Genomic DNA, 17,359 nt, shown 5'->3' with positions numbered 1-17,359 from the left:
TTTAAAATTTTTTTTATATCCTTTAATGTCAACATATACCACAACTGCGCAACCGACTTTTTCTTGGAAATAGTTTATTTAGCGATGTCAAAAAAACTTGCTTATGGGTTTATACAATGCATATTGGCTCTCAACTTCTGAACTATACAGTTAGCTGACGGTTTAAATGTAAAGTCTGCTATTGACACATCAGAAACAATGTATTGAGTAAATATGGCTGAATTAAAGTAGAGGTTTACTCTACAATAGAGAAAGCGTTGAGGTTTTACACACCTTAGTAGAATAATTGTTTTCCTGTACAATTCAATCGATAACCACACAAATTGTGGAGAAATCCCGAGCAAGTCGTGGCGTGGCGAGCCGGATTTGCCAATCGGATTTTTAAGAAACAAAGGACATATCTCCTAAAGGTCGAAAACCGTTATCCATTGAACAAAGTAAAAATGGCTAACTAATTGAGTTCACTTTTCGTATCTTAATGGCTATCAGAGGAGACGTGAGGAACGGTGTCGTTCCAGCAACTGCTTCAGCATCCTCCAGACAAACAGTTCTCTGGAACGTGACCGAATAAACAGATTTTGATGTTTATCTTTGTGGGAATAGCGGCACCTAACGACTGGTGGCAGATAAGGAACCACCCGAGGAGACGAATATGGCCTTAATAGGCGTCTGGGCAGAGACACAACTGTAACAATATTGTTTGTTAGAATGGGAGTAATTAAGAACTAATTGAGAAGATTTGTTATTACAGATACAACATAATTGTCAATTACCGTTAGCCGTGTTGCCGGCTTATTTTCTAAATATTGATCCGCTGTAAATACATATCTGTTAAAATATACTAGTAAAAGGAGGTAGTGCTATAATGTTATCACACGCAAAGAAGTAATTGAAAATTATCTGTTACTTTAAATATTTATACCGTGTTTATAGGTTTACTGCAGAAGAATACTAAGATAATGGCGTAGACATGAATTTAGAGGATACGGTTTCAAGAAACATTCTGAAAGGAAAGATCACCTTTGTTTCCTCAATAAAACGCAACAAAACGTAGAACAAAGTATGAACTTTTCTGCAATACACAATCTGCGACGATGCGCACAGGAAATTACCTCACAAAATGTATTATTCATTTATTTAAATGTGGTTCCCATGATTGAAACATAACCCTCGTTATAAGATTTCCTAATGAGACAAAACCTAAGTGATATATTATCGTTTTTAAAATAAGAAAAATAAATTTCCCTTTTGCGAGTTAACTCTATTCCAAAGACCTTGCCAGATGTTCAACAACAACTGTAAAATCGCCTGAGTTTGTTTAGGCATTGACACTTTTCGCTGTTGGCAATGTCAAAATCGACATGAAATAGCCGCAGTTTAGTCGATGTTTTCGTGTACCGTGTAATCGACCCGTAAGCCCAGTTCACTTTATTTTATTCACCAGCGGCAAACAAAAGGTATTCCCAGCTTCCGTTTGAAAATGGAACTAAAATATTTGTGTGGATCAATTCTGATTTATGTATACTTTTCCGAATTGTGTACTCTACATAAAAATGTAATAGCTCATAATTCTAAACCATAGAATAGAGAGCCTTAAGTCAATGTAAGCTATATTTATCTACGGTGTCAAGAAGTAAATAATGATAAAATATATTTTTCTTTATGTTACTTCTAGGACTTTGCAGCACACTAGTACTTGCGCTGAAACTTTTTACTTTTCACTGCTTGTGTATTCAGTTCTCAAGAAAGGAACAATATATCTTGTTCATATACCGTAATAGCTTTTACAATTCAAACTATTTTAGAGTTCTATTTGAACATTTATAGTAACCACATTTTATAATACAAACCCAGTTTTATTTCCAGTTGTATTCAAAGGCCTTGTTGAAATAATAAAAATCCTAGTAAGTTATTTTAACCGTTTTCTGAAAAAATTAAAATTGTTTGACCACTATCGGTTCGGTCAGCTGTATACTCCTCACGTATTTCACAGGTTATTAGTTGTCTGCTACAAACGTTTTAATTTAAGTATAAAACTTTTAAAAGTAGCCTATGTATGCCACGTTAAAATGTAATTATAAAAGAATATATAACCTATTTAAAAAATGCAAAATGTTCTTTAGCAAGTATGACATTAACTATCTTAACTAAAAAATATGGGCATTTTTGAAGCGGAGCGCTCTCTTATTCCCAATGAATATCCATTCACATTGAATCAACGTTTTCCACCATAGCTAAGTCATGTGTAGAAAACTAGGTTGCTCCGTCGTCCTTAAAGATCGTGTCTAAAACATCGTAGTCCACTTAATTGTGCACTAGACGAGGCAATGATAATTCCTCTCCACCTATATTACAGCATATTTTGTAGTTTAATTGTCTCTCATGTAGATACAATGTAAAGAGTGCATTATATCTTCTTTTTCTTTTGATCTCTTTAAACAAATATGATTCCAAATTCTGAAGTCAATTCTGTAAAAACGTAAGATTCCAGACGCTACACTAACAGGAAAGTGAATGGAGTTAAACTCAACATTTACATTGAAACAACCATTCCCAACGTAGCAATATTTTATTTTGTGTTTTATACCGTTATTTTTGTGCCTTCTTCGACTTTTAGTATGACGTTCCTTAATTTGAAACGGCACATTTGTGTCAAACTTCAGGCAACATTTTTATAAAACGTTAAAATTATAATGAACTTGGCTATTGCGAGTATTTATTTAAATCCACAATAACAGTTTAGGCATTTCTGAAAATCTATTTATTTTAATTACAAACATCAAGCTTTTCTAAGCTGACTTCACAAGATTCTCTAAGGTCAGATGAGAATATATTTTTATTCCAAGAGTCCGCCAAGATACATTATAAGAAAAGAACCACAGTACTTTTTCGGTTAAACACCTGCCAGCATAATACTGTATTGTTTTGTCTCACAATACACCTGTGAGATCTGTAAATGCCTTTCAACAGTTTTGAAAGTGTGACAATGACACAGTCTCGGGGTTACAGCGGTTATTGCAAGATAATCAAATCAAGCAACGGTGGGCGTGGTTACTCCTCGGATGGGTTACCGCTGAGCGATACTGCCCAATGTAATAGATTGTCTGTGATACTGCCCTTTCAAATACAGGCAACCCACCTGACCGGGCTCTCTAGCCATTGACCTGGTAACTTATCAACGTAACATAAATATTTCGGAGATGACTAGTAGCATAGAACGACATATATCAATGCTGAAATAAATCAAGTTTTATTAATTTTGTGACCTAGATTTTTAAGGAGAAAGTGAAGTTTTATAAACCTGAATATTTATTCTTCGTTAATTTTACCAAACAGACATAGTAAGATGTGCAATTGTGCCCAATTAACTCGGAATCTAAGTATACATCCAAATCCATTGTTTTGCCCTATATCTTTTGCTGTCATTAGATTTAGAAAAATGATATGATAAACAACTGTGTTCTTTAAGCAAAACAGTTATAAAAGAGCTCTTGACCCAGTTTCTAGTTATGTCACTATCAAATGACCTTCTCGGTGGTCTTGGACTGATGTGCCACTTATCTGATGCAAGATGACCAACGTACATCTCATTATTTTATTTAGGATTTACGTAACATTATGTTTGTTAAATAATTGTGTAAAGCTTTTAGTTTATGGGTAATTTTAAGAAAACACGTTTTTTTTTCTCTTGAATCCAACTATACTCATAATTAAAGCTGCAGCCTTTAAGTGGGATTTGGAAATTAGATTTCCAGTTGTTACTCATTTCTTGATATACTTCCCGTTTACTAAATATAAAAATATAGGTAGCTGAGAAAAGCAACTTTAGGTATTTAAGTCTGATAAGTGTAAATCGTGATGGTATCAATGCAACGAGCTAACCTGTAAGAACTGCCTTGTTATATCTAATACTAGGTAGTTTTCCAAATTTGTAAACAGCACGGTTTGAAACCTTTGAAAAATGTAGTAATCAAACCCTTAGTGATTGTTTGCTAATTAATAATAACGACCGACCCATGGAATTCGTATTACTACTGATCACAGTTTAAAATATTTGTACACTAAGTTTTACTTAGTTCATATCTTTATCTAAATTATCCAAATAGGAGTTACTCAAAATAAGCTCTAGAAACCATGATCAAAGGTATTGCTTTTCGCTTCAGCGATGTTAAGTTGCTCAACTAACTAGTTATACCGGATGGTTATATTTAACACTATATATCTTCAGCCAATGTCCTTAACCAAATTGGAGTAAATAAACTAAGAAATATCTTACTTTAGCAAGCAATGTGTAAAAATTACTGACCTTGTCTTGCTTCTCTTGCTTTAAACCTGGGTTTCTGTATCTTTGGAGTTCTTAATAAGACATCCAATGTCTTCCAAGGTTGATTCTAAATCATCTTCCAATCTTCCAAATCATCAACTAGATTCATCATTGTTCGCGCGTGCTTCAGTTCTGTGACATTACGGCTATCGAATGATGTGTCTATGAACTTTCACATTGTATAAGTCATCATTTCCGATCGGAATAGAGGTATCCCATCCCGAATGAGACGATAAACGATTATTTTAGATTGAAATGCTCTTAGTAATGGCAGTGGAGAACGGCTGTTTACAATGTATCTGTAGGAAATCCGGTGAGTTTTTTGGTGAACAATTTGAGAGGAAGTATTAAAATCAGGCAGAAATCAAACGTCACTGCAATCAATCACATGTCAGGACTTTAATTGTTTTGGAATTCCAAAACAGAATCATGTTCAGTTCGTCACATTCAGACCCCCTGCCTCCCCAAAAATGTGTACGGCAAAAGAAATGTAATATTTAGATGTACAATGTCAAGCCGGTGCTATGTGTCAGTGATTAAAGCACATGCAATTTACTGCCGTGATAATGAGTTACAACTCATCGTGGTTGCATCAAACGTCATTATCATAGGAAACATAAAACATAAAAGTCTCACTGGATGACAGTTTACAGCGCGGTCCAACGACCAGACTTAGAAACTATCACAGCGCTATACCAGCGTATTCTAGTGCTAACCTCAGTGGTCATGACATTGCAACTGACACTTGGCTGCCATTGTGACTTCATCTGGTGATGGTTAGACTCTGGCACAATCCAGCTGACGAACTCTGCTGAGAGTACGATATAATCTAGAAGTCTCGTTTGGCACTGTCACCTATTTGGTCATGCGTGTTCAGTGGCCTGTGACTTGCGAAAATGGCCAAATATTATGACAAGGTGAAATCATCTGTTTGACATCACGCTATTCAGTCATCTTAGACTGGGGTTTTTTTTTTAGTTTGGATTCAAAATCTCTACTGCTTTATAGAAACAATTGCGGAGTTCCAGTTGCCAGTTCTCGGAGTTTGGTATTTTTACAAGTACAATAAAAGAGCACCAGTGCCATAAACAATGTTTTTCTTCATCTTGTAAACTTATAAATTTCCTTAACAAAAGTCTATCAAACTTCTTCTTATAGTTCTTGCGAAGGTCGAAATAGAAGGGAACCAAAAGGGCTAAAAATATGAAACTATAATAGTTTATTAGATCATATATGTTTAGCTTAGTACTCACCCATCAGATACGTAAATAATAAATATTTTATTTTCAGGAAACTAGGTAAAGACTAGAAAATGACCTATTTCACAGTTTTTATATGGTTAGTCGGCGCTGATTTAACATTTAAGTAGTGTGCATTCCATACGAAAATTGGCACCGGTAGGTACCCAAATATTAAGATAATCAGTAATTACTGTTATCTGATCTGTCTCAAAAGAACAATGAGTACAATGTCAAAGTCGATAGCATCTCTTCTCGTAGTACACTATAGCTTGGCGCACGATAGCTTGGTTGTCTCAGTGCGTGGAGATCTTGGTACGTTGAGTCAACACGACTGGAAAAACCACGACTAAGGTTATGTAAGTAAACCATAATTGATTACGAACTCAGTAGTTTCAATACAATGTAATCAGAACTTCAGGGCTGTGCAGGGAAGGAAATGTTTTCGTCTCAATTTATTTACTTCATCTGTTAAAGAATTACCTTTCGTTCGTTGTACTAAAACAAACCATGTACGTTTGTTTGTACTTAGTTGCACCCAATCAATCTTACTAATAGTTTATACTGAAGGTTGCACTGGCTATCATGATGTTTCTTCTCTAAATTCTCAAAGTGAATATATGTTAGGCTGTCACGTTCATGGTCGTTATCCGGCACATTCCTAGGCTTTTTAAGTGACGATTATAAAAACCAGTCCACAGTTTCTTCAGCCATAATGATCCTATTTCCCTTCCTGTGAATGTGTTTACGTCTAAAACAAGGTTGGGGTACGCCACACCACGGGTCACATAACAGACTTCGCTGCGGTATACGATTGTACTCAATTGATTTATTCTACAATTTGTTCATTTCTATCGTAGTTACCCATTGGACTAATGCTGAAATGTGAACTGTAAGGCGCAGCCAAATTCCATAAAGTAATATACACCATCATTAAACTCATGTTACCTAAATTTAAATGAAGCTTCGAGCAAAATTTCAAGTCGTCCTCCAAATATGGTACAGACAGAGATGCAAACCGAAATAAAATTTTTCTAGCCAAGAGGTTGATAATGCTCAGCTAATTAGTGAAAAACTATCAGTTTTAGAATCACTATTTAAATTTAAAGTGAATCATAGTGAAAGACACATGATTATGGAAGTTTTTTTGTTCAATTAGAAGCTGAGGAACCCTTCATTGCAATTAGTGCAATAATAAACTTTGCTTATGTTTCCGGAGTGACTGGATATTCAGGATGAGAACTTTTGAGGATGGAGATCAACTCTTGTTTACATTTCGTCGTACAGCCATCAGGAGGAGGAATAGTAGGTCTTCACCTTATCCCACCTACTATGTCTTTACTATATGTTACCTTAGAAGAAAGTGAAGCTCTGTCCCAGCCTCCTCCAGTTAAATCGGGTAAGATACAGTTCTCACTCATGCTTCGTAAGTCCCTCCACTCCAACAGACATCCCCTCAGTAATCAATACCTGCCACCAACCCTTTTAATTCAATATTATCCATTTCAGCACATCCATGAGGTTCCCCATATGTGACATATCGGCTATGCTGTACCCACTGTATTTTCATCAAAGATGGCGGCCGTTAAAAGTTTCGAACGGAAATAGTTGTATTTATCAATGATTAGTATCTTAGAGCAAAACTGAAACCTACTTTAAATCATGTCATCATTTACAATAATTTCTGTTTGCATATGATTTTGTTATAATGTATGGTTTCAATGTCGGGACTGGAAACATTTTGAGACGATTGGAGTAACATAAACAGTGGTAGGATTAATATTTGATAACTACCTCTAACTTATCCTGCCGCATTTGGGCGTAATTTATATATCTTCTATTAAACCGTGAGTCCGGTGATATAAAGGTTCCTAGATAGTATTAACAAATAATACAAGTTTTAAAAGTTATTACTGTTTATTTTTTACACTGCGTAGGTTTTGAGATCGCTTGCGGCCTTTCAATACTTTGTAATTACTAAGTATCGTAGAAATTCTAAGTTTAAAAAGTACTATAATTTACAACATCTCATTTTCTTATACGTTTTTTATACCGTTACATTTAAAGAAGGTACAGCAAAGAAGGTTTATAACTGTTTATTAAAAACATCCGCCTCGTACAAAAGTGAATTTTTCTCATTTTAATTATTTTGTTTTTTTATATTTTTAAACTACATAAACGACATATCCTTAGACCTTTGTGATATTTGAATTAATTTCAAGCATCATTTAGTGTAATTTTCTAAGTTTTTGTAAAACAGAAGAAATTGCGAAATTTAGGACTTTTTGCAAATCAGCTGGACCTTGGTAGGCCCACTTTTGTTTTTGTATTGGCTTTTTGTTGTGTATTTATTTGTTATTTTCATTTAAAGAACCATGTTTTAAGTGTAAAGTACACAAATTTTGCCCTAATATAGATGTGTACTTGTTATTTTCAATACACCGTATATTTTAAAAGTTGGCAAAATTGTCAAGTTGCACAATCTGTAGAGTTGGGCAACGGATATTGTCAGCTGGTATATTATGGGATATGTTTACTTAGTGAATATTGTGTTTTCAGTGTGCAGTAGCCTTTGGTGTCTTATAAATAGATGAAAGGAAGCTATTTTACTTTGTGTAGGTTTGCAGTTGAAATATTGAGTGTGTGCTCTAAATGGTTCACAAAGCGTTGGTCTGCCATAAATCTAACGTATGGGTAGAGTTAAAAACATAAACTGATTTATAATCAAGTCCATAGTGATTAAGAGCGCTGTGTCTAAAAAATGGAGTCTAGTAACCCAGGTTCTGAAAACAGGCCTACGAATGACGTACCTAGTTAGTTCTTTGCACGTAAAAGAGTTTACTCATGTAATGGTTCCTCTCCATGGAAGAATTTTAAAACGTTCGGAAAACATCAATTTTCGTTACACTAGTTTTTCTTCCTGACAGAGATTACAAAACTCGTGATTGCTTATAATATTCCAAAATTATAGAGAATAAAACTATTTTCATCCAAATCTTCTCCAGTGCACATAATTCACAAAATAAACTCTATTGACAACTTCTATATTTTTCATTTTCAGGAAAACACAACCAACCTATGTTCGAGTATGGTTGGATGGAACGAACGCTTTTAGAATTCGAAAATGTGACCGAGACTTGGAAGATAGTAGTATTTAGTTGGATGAAGGCACACTTTCCAGTACCATCGCAAAGCTTTTCTTTAGCTGTGTTCTGTAATACAACAAATATATAATACTAATATAGTAATAAAAATGCAATTTGAGAAAATAATGATGATAATGATTTTAATGCATTGTTTTAATACTGTCATATTGCAATGCATAATACAAAAAACTCCAATGCAATTATGTTATTGTTGTAATTCTTTTAAATATGTATTATATTGTATGTATTATATTCTCAAATTATGTTTTCAAGGACAACCTCCAAGTTCCTGCAGAATAGCGATCAAACCCAAAGTGGAACATAACGTAATGATAGCTACTTTTTATTTGCAAGTTGTTGATATTTTCTTTAAAAAAAGTGGTTTTCTCATCTTGGAGACCTTGAACTTATGTAAATCCAACTTCTTATTCTGTTTGTAACTATACACTCGCAATTAGAATCCGCATTCCAATTTAATTGTACTCAGCTAGAGACTGAAACAAGAAATGAGTGGGCAGTTGCGTACATTTCAAATTAATACATTAATCTTAATTTAAAAAGCAGTATTGTATTTGACATTAAAGCGTGACAACATGACACATCACTGCCAAAGACGGCCAAACCCTTGTCATCGACCGCCAAGGCGACGAGCAACGTCACAACTGCAATTATAAAGTAAGATGACAAGAGCTGACGACCCGAGACAACGTGATGCGGCAGCACTGCTTTAGTTATCCTTGAATTACAATCTGTACGTCACCACAGCATATTGTACGGTAACAGCGATTAGTAATACTATAGTCGGTCATATATATATATAATCAATGACGTCAGAGCCTAAAGCTGATCAAGGGCAAGTTTTAATTCTCTTCCTGTCTTACCTTTTTTTAAATTGTGACAATCCAATTGCGTTGGGTAACAATAATTTTAATTGAGAACATGATAAATTACTTTTTGAAACAAACTGTATTATCCTAAATATGACTAGTAAACAATAAATGTTGATACTTCACAAACCACAAAGAATCTGCTTTGTGGACAGGATGATTATTACGAAACCTTTCCTTATGCTCGTACTTTGATGGTTTACACCATACTCGTATGTAGTGACGAAGTTAAGGTGGATCTAACCATGTCTTTGTACGTCGGTTATAACACTGGGGTCCCACTGAACACGTACAATTATAAACTCCAACATACCATTTATACTTAACTTAAACTTAAGGTACAATCTACCAACCCAGTTTACAGTGAAGCTACCTTGAATTTTAAAAAATTAGACCCACTGTTTGATCTATATACTATTTACTACACATAACCATATACTTTCTCTGAGAGCAAATGTTACACAGCTGTACGCGACCTTGCCTCGTGCAGCTCATTATACTCATAAGTATTGGTACGCTAACACCTTTAAAGCTCTAAGAGCTATAATGTTGAAGTTTATAAACAAATTTCTGAAACCCTATAGCAAATACAAATATTTTAGTTATCATTCATTTAGGAAATATAATACATAGGTACAAGGAATCGTTGCGTCTTGAACTCGATATCAGTCTGTCTTGTGTGGACACACTCTAAGCTAAGACCCTCTGGTGGAGATGGATGTAAGGAGGAAATCTTGCAACTTGAACGCGATATCAGTTTGTTTTGTGTGGACACACTCTAAGCTAAGGTCCTCTTGGTGGTGGTGGATGTAAGGGGGGAAACCTTGCGTCTTGAACTCGATATCAGTCTGTCTTGTGTGGACACACTCTAAGCTAAGGTGCTCTTGGTGGTGGTGGATGTAAGGGGGGAAACCTTGGGTCTTGATATCAGTCTGTCTTGTGCGGACTCACTCTAAGCTAAGGTCCTCTTGGTGGTGGTGGATGTAAGGGGGGAAACCTTGCGTCTTGATATCAGTCTGTCTTGTGCGGACTCACTCTAAGCTAAGGTCCTCTTGGTGGTGGTGGATGTAAGGGGGGAAACCTTGGGTCTTGATATCAGTCTGTCTTGTGCGGACTCACTCTAAGCTAAGGTCCTCTTGGTGGTGGTGGATGTAAGGGGGGAAACCTTGGGTTTTGATATCAGTCTGTCTTGTGTGGACTCACTCTAAGCTAAGGTCCTCTTGGTGGTGGTGGATGTAAGGGGGGAAACCTTGCGTCTTGAACTCGATATCAGTCTGTTTTGTGTGGTCACACACTAAGCTAAGGTCCTCTTGGTGGTGGTGGATGTAAGGGGGTAAACCTTGGGTCTTGAACTCGATATCAGTCTGTCTTGTGTGGTCACACACTAAGCTAAGGTCTTCTTGGTGTTGAAGTAAAACTTTAGTAATATGTGTGCTTGTTGTCTTAACAATACCAACCCCGGTGCGGCTGAAATTCACGCTTATTTACGTAAATAGTAAGAGGGGGAAACACGATCTGAACATATTAGATTGAAGTTAGAACATTACGAGATTTGTGAGAGTCTGTGTCCTTTGTCGAAGTGGGTTAATATAATAAATGATAACGAGTAGTTTTGTGTGAGTTGATGCTGAAACTTGGTACTACATAATATATGAATTTTATTACAAGATATTAAAAATAATATGGTGTAAAATATAGAAAAATTGTTATGGGGATTATTAAAAATGAGTAGAACAAATTTTAACAACTATATTTTAATGCTATTGAAGTTCAAATTTTAATAGAGGATTATTGTTGCAACTGAAGTTCCACTTGTTGCTACAAGAAAGTCTCCTCCTTCAAAGTGGATATTTTTAGGAAAATGTAGAAGTGAATATCTTCTGATTTAATTAAAAAATGTATAATATACTTCAGGGAAGATATTTGTTTTGATTTATTTTACATCTTGTGAACGCAAAGAACTTTATTGTGTTTTAATAAGGCCTAGGCAGAAGAAATATTTATTTTTATCTAACAGAATTGATTTTGTGAATACAATTAACGAAAAAGAATCATTTTAAAAGTTTTGAAGGATATTATTTTATATAAATTTATCTTTAACTTTAGAACAATAATATTTTTAATTTGTACTTAATTCATAAACTGTGCCAATAACATGGAACTTTAAATTAAATAATGCAAAATAATTTAAAGTAAACTGAAATAAAAAATTGTCATTTACCTTGCAATTTATGTAAGGGAAACTAACAAAAAAATCCTTCATAAGTTATCGTCACAATCATAAATCTTTAACAACTATTTTGGTAGTTTAAAGAGATCACTCTTCTTGAGGGTTTGCTAGCTCGTGAAATCACAACTACTACGTAATATGCTTAAGCTATCCAACATACTGTAAGTGTTGAAGACTTCGGCCTGGAGATTTGAAGTTGTTTTGTCTCGCCTGTTCCTTTTCCATCCTTCTTGTCAGCTATAAATACATGATTGTGAACTTTAATTCTAATAATCAAGGAAAACATCAAATGTATTGTGGATATGAAGCAGTATATCATTAAATGGGACCCCTGCCGGTGTTTTATCTAAAGTTTCTAAGACGACCGCATTTTTGTAATTGTAATATTATTTTCCACAGGATTGAGTGGTAGGTAGAATCCCTCATTTGGTCATCTTATATAATCAGTTATATATGTGCCGATTCTCGTACTGGTTTAGTTTTGTGCTCTCTTGACGAACAACTTCAAGTATCTTGAAGAGCTTTCAACTTGAAGAAAGCAACAAACTGTATTTTCCTCAGATGTCACACCGCTGTTCTTAAGGGGCATGTTATAAGAATGTTGCAGCCGTCATTAGTTCTTCAGACAGTGTTGGCATAAAGTTCTTCAAAGATCTTTTCCTCCAAAGTATACTGTAGCTTTTTTGGAAACATTAGCTTAATTTTTAAAAGATTTTCATAGATGCCGTCCATGATATTCAGGTAACAGCTAGTTACAACCACTTCTAAAGTTAACACTTTCATGTAGAACCCAATGAAATTGTTTCCTAAAACAAACATGCCAGGCTCACTATCTAACCATTGTCTTGGATGTCAAAGAAATAGACCGACCAATATTTATAAAGCCTGTAGTTTCTGCTATTGTTGTGATTTGAGGAATATTCCACAAAGATTTCAACACATAAAAGTAGAAATGTTGTTCAATACTACAAATATCACATTTCTTCATAACTCGTAGTTATAAATTTAAATATTGCCAATCTTTGCACAAGCATGAGTAGGTCCTCCAACAGTTCATGTCACTGACATACCTGACATTTCCTATTTTTGACAATTTGTATTAAAAGTGATTCCGTCATGAAACTCTAGTTTGTAATTAACCAAACACGTAGAGTATTCAAGGCTGCCCTCATCCAGACTGACTACATTTCCTATTAACAGCAACACTAATTTTACTACTAGCACCACTTATACCTTCGGTTCCTTTTCATCTATACACTTGATGGAGGGAAATTGGATATGACGTCACAGAATGGATAATGTTGACCTGTGCGCTTTTTGCCCTACCGTTTCCAAAGCTAAAAGTATATAAATTGTATATTCGGATCCTAAACAGTTAAAACTTGCTTCACATTAGCTATCTTTTTTACTCGTTCATTTAGGGAAACTTATATAGTAATTGCTGGCACTAGAATATCTTCATTATTGTCGTTACAGATTGAGCTTTAGATTTATATCTAAATGCTTGAGAGGTATTATATTGTTATGGCATGATATGCCTACTTTATATGTACAACAAAGTGCACCACATTCCTGGCTCCATTTAAATTGTATTTAGCGTACACTATATCACGAAAATGAGTTAATTCTTGTGGTATATTTAGAGATTTTTTTTAAACATGTCCAAGTGGCCATAATTGTTAGGCCCGCAAATGTTTCTTTTAATATAGCTGTTTAGAGCTAAAGTCATTTCATGCATTATTCTACATTAATAATGACTACTGGGAATCACGGAAGCGATACAGCGTTATCAGTGAAATTCTCAAATGTCTTATCACTATGAAGATAACGAACTTGGAAGTGGTGAGTCAACCCAAGGTAACTTCGAATTTCAGCTTGTTATGTATAGAATACATATTTGCAAATTAAACTATTATATTTTATACCTGTCTCAGTCATTTCTGAAAACTTTTTAGGATTGTTTTCTGTTACGTGATAAGAATTACTGTATATCCAGTGATGTTTACGTTCGTAGCATCGGCTGCAGTATCATGTACCGATGGCCGGAGGATCGTTTAGTATCGGATCTAAAACTACTGAAATGTAATGAAAACCAAGGCAACAGTCTATATAAATAATAAACAAGATTAGAAAGTATTTTTAGTTTTCAAACGGTCTGGCACTAATGCATCCGTCCATCAATGCAGACTGTGCCAGTATCCGAATGTCGGCAATTAAGTGTATCTTTGTTCATTTGTGAAAATGTTCTGTTGAAAATATATTTTATAGTAGACAGAAATTCTTCGTGTACATGAGTCTGGTCCAGATCATCTAGAAGTTGTAATAGAACTTACTGTAGTCTTTGTATGATATTGCGGAACTGTTTTTGGGTCACCCATTTTAACCAACTGTGAGCACTAAAATGTTTTTGACCTCGTCCTTTACAGATGCCCTTAAATAGTTAACTTTGGCGTACCTTGAAACTGTCATTCTGACTAATAAGTAGTGTAAATAAACAACCATACGGATCCAACCTTCATATATTTCTCTGAAAGTGAAAAAATTGCGTACAGAGTCCGCTTGTGTGTAATGTTAATGATGAATGATGGTGTATATTCTACCAACTAGTGAAAAATATTGCTACTACTCCGATTCTCCACTGTGTAGTATGAAAAGTATAGCAGTATAATTCGGTATTACCATAAATAGAATTTATTTGGTTTTGAATTTCTTCAAATTCATCATAAAGATCGCATAGGTGCATAGCATAAAAAAACAAATGTATTGGTAAAATAGGTGACCATTTGTTTCCCAAGAAGAAGGGCAAAGTAAGGGTGATGGCAGATTGACACTGACTCTTGATCAATCACTCTTGATATTGAGTGTAACAGGAAAAGGTTGCATGGGGCAGGCTATTGGAGGTCGCAGGTGTGGAACCGGTATACTTGTGGTGTGAAAAGCGAGAGTACGTGCTTGAGTCTGCTTGATCCCGGCAAGTTGCGATTTCCCAGACATGCCAATTCACTGAAAATCCCGTGAGCACTGTCTAAGAAGCATGTTAGAACTAAGGAATATGAGCATTTTATCACACACCACCAGTTTAACACTATCGGCAGGACCATAAGTAGTATCTAATCAACTGGTGTGTCCAATCTTAAACCGAATGTAGATGTGGCGATCCAATGATAGAATGATAGAATGTATGTGTGATAATAGTAACAATGTAATGAATTTTAAATTAAACTGTAGATTTTTGAGTACTATATATCTCATCAAGAATGTTTAATTACAACTATAAAAATGACATACTAAAGGGACAATGGACGAGTACCCGTGGGAGGACAAGCAGCCCAGGACCTCCAAATTTAAAAGGTTATTAAAATTTTCTCTTTTTTGAGTGTGAAAATACGAGGGTAATTCGGAAAGTAAGGTCCGTTTATTTAAAAAAAAAAACACAACAGAATTTTTTTAACTTGTTTTATTTGATTCCTGACATCAATCACTATTTTTCTACATAATTTCCACTTTTGTTTAAACACTTGTCATAACGATCTACAAGTTTTTGAATGCCGGTGTCATAGAAGTCGGCCGCCGTCGTCGAGTGACGACGCAAATGCCGGTGACGTCGAGTGACGCCACTCCATCGACTGGCGTTTCGTTTCTGGGGTTATGTGGGAAATCCATGTCTCGTCACCCGTCACAATGTGGTCTAAAAGGTTATCACCTTCCTGATGATATTGGATCAAAAATTCATGAGCAATACCCATTCTTTTTTTGTGTTAGTCAGTAAGCAGCCTGTGAACCCAAAGTGAGCACAACTTGCGAAAATCAAATATTTCAGAAATAATTTTAAACAAAGTGGTTCTACTCATTTGGAAATTCTATTGCTAATGAAGAAACAGTGAATCGCCGATCTTCACGATTTTATTCATCGACGGCTTTCACCAAATCTTCGGTGATCACTGACGGCCGACCAGATCGTGGTGCGTCATGGACATTTTCCTGTCCATCTTTAAAAGCTCTCACCCACTTCCGCACTTTGCTGTCACTCATTGCATTTGGACCGTACACTTCATTTATCTGTCGATGAATGTCCGCTGCTGAAACGTTCCTTGCTGTCAAAAACCGTATCACAGACCGTATTTCACAGTCGGCGGGACGTTCAATAGTTTTAAACATTTTGAAAAGGCACAGAAAACACCAGACTACAACGATTTCACTGCAAATGGCGTCGTTCTGCGCGCAATGCATGCCGGGAGTCAGGGCGCATGCGCATTTCGCTGCTCGCTTACTGTTTGTCTGGTTAACGTGAATCGGACCTTACTTTCCGAATTCCCCTTGTATATTAACACAATTTCAGCAGAAAATAATTTCAAGAAGTTTAGTCAATGTTTTTCCTAATTGTAAAAACATTATCTGGTTAATTTAGCTGACAGTCATAAACAATGCTGGCAACATTGTGTCAAACCATCACGGGAAACTGATTATTGGCAACGCTGTATACTGTAGCGAAGAAACGTACTGCAGCAATCTACCAATGATTCTACAAGGAAAGTCTTAACGGAAAACACAGAGGGAAAAAGGTGGGAAAATGTTACCACTCAGTTTTCACTTGACCTTATCATCAGACACACTTGTGACTTATTTGTAAACATTGATTTACGATTTTTAATCTAAATAAAAACCAATTTGTAAGAAAAATATTCTTTTATTTAACAATTAACTTTTATTTCTATTTTTCTTTTCTTCTCTACCCGTGGCAATCTCAATCAACCCCACCGTCTTCCAATAACGACTGAACAGTGAGTTAAAAGTGTACAGAAAGTCATTTTTTATTTAGCTACCAAAATCGCTAATTGCAATAAAAATGTTTAAAACTCCAACGTTCGGTTTATTTCGTTTAAAATTATAAAACAACTCATGTTAAAGTAAAATTAATTCTGTATAACTTACTTATGAAAAGTTTTCTGTGGAACGAGGACCTGTTGACACGCTGGAGACAGAAGTTTGGCGAATAACGTGTCGCTATAAGGGGTCTTTCAAAATTACTAACTTACGAGGGCTTATATTTCATGAAGGATAACATATATCAAAAACGCTATAACGCAATAATGTTTTTAGTTTTATCAGCTTTAATTTTTTACACGACTTTTAGTATGTTATAATAACAAATACCCTGAACAATGTCCCATAGATGGGTTTTCCGCTTATCCAATTTCCTTATAGACCCCATATTTAAACATTCATTGACTACACCAATGTCAGTGATTCACTGGGCTTTTGAGGTATGCATTAAACTTGATGTTTGCAACATGAAGAGCAACCCTAACCTAATTTAAATTTACGCTATGAAAGAAATGGTATTATAAATATTTAAACAGTTTTGTTTTTAATGAGGAAACTTCTTATCAGTTATCTAACACTAATTTAAAAGTCTAACGACAGAGATTAAAAACATGCTGGTTTTAATCGATAGCCATACGTCTTAGAGTTATAATGTCATGCCTTCAGATTATTCTGCGACTACTTCATGCTTTGTTACCGTAGGCTAACGC

Source organism: Homalodisca vitripennis, chromosome 3 (assembly GCF_021130785.1).
Source record: "Homalodisca vitripennis isolate AUS2020 chromosome 3, UT_GWSS_2.1, whole genome shotgun sequence".
In the NCBI taxonomy this organism is placed as follows: Eukaryota; Metazoa; Arthropoda; class Insecta; order Hemiptera; family Cicadellidae; genus Homalodisca; species Homalodisca vitripennis.
Note: the sequence above shows the minus strand (reverse complement) of the source record.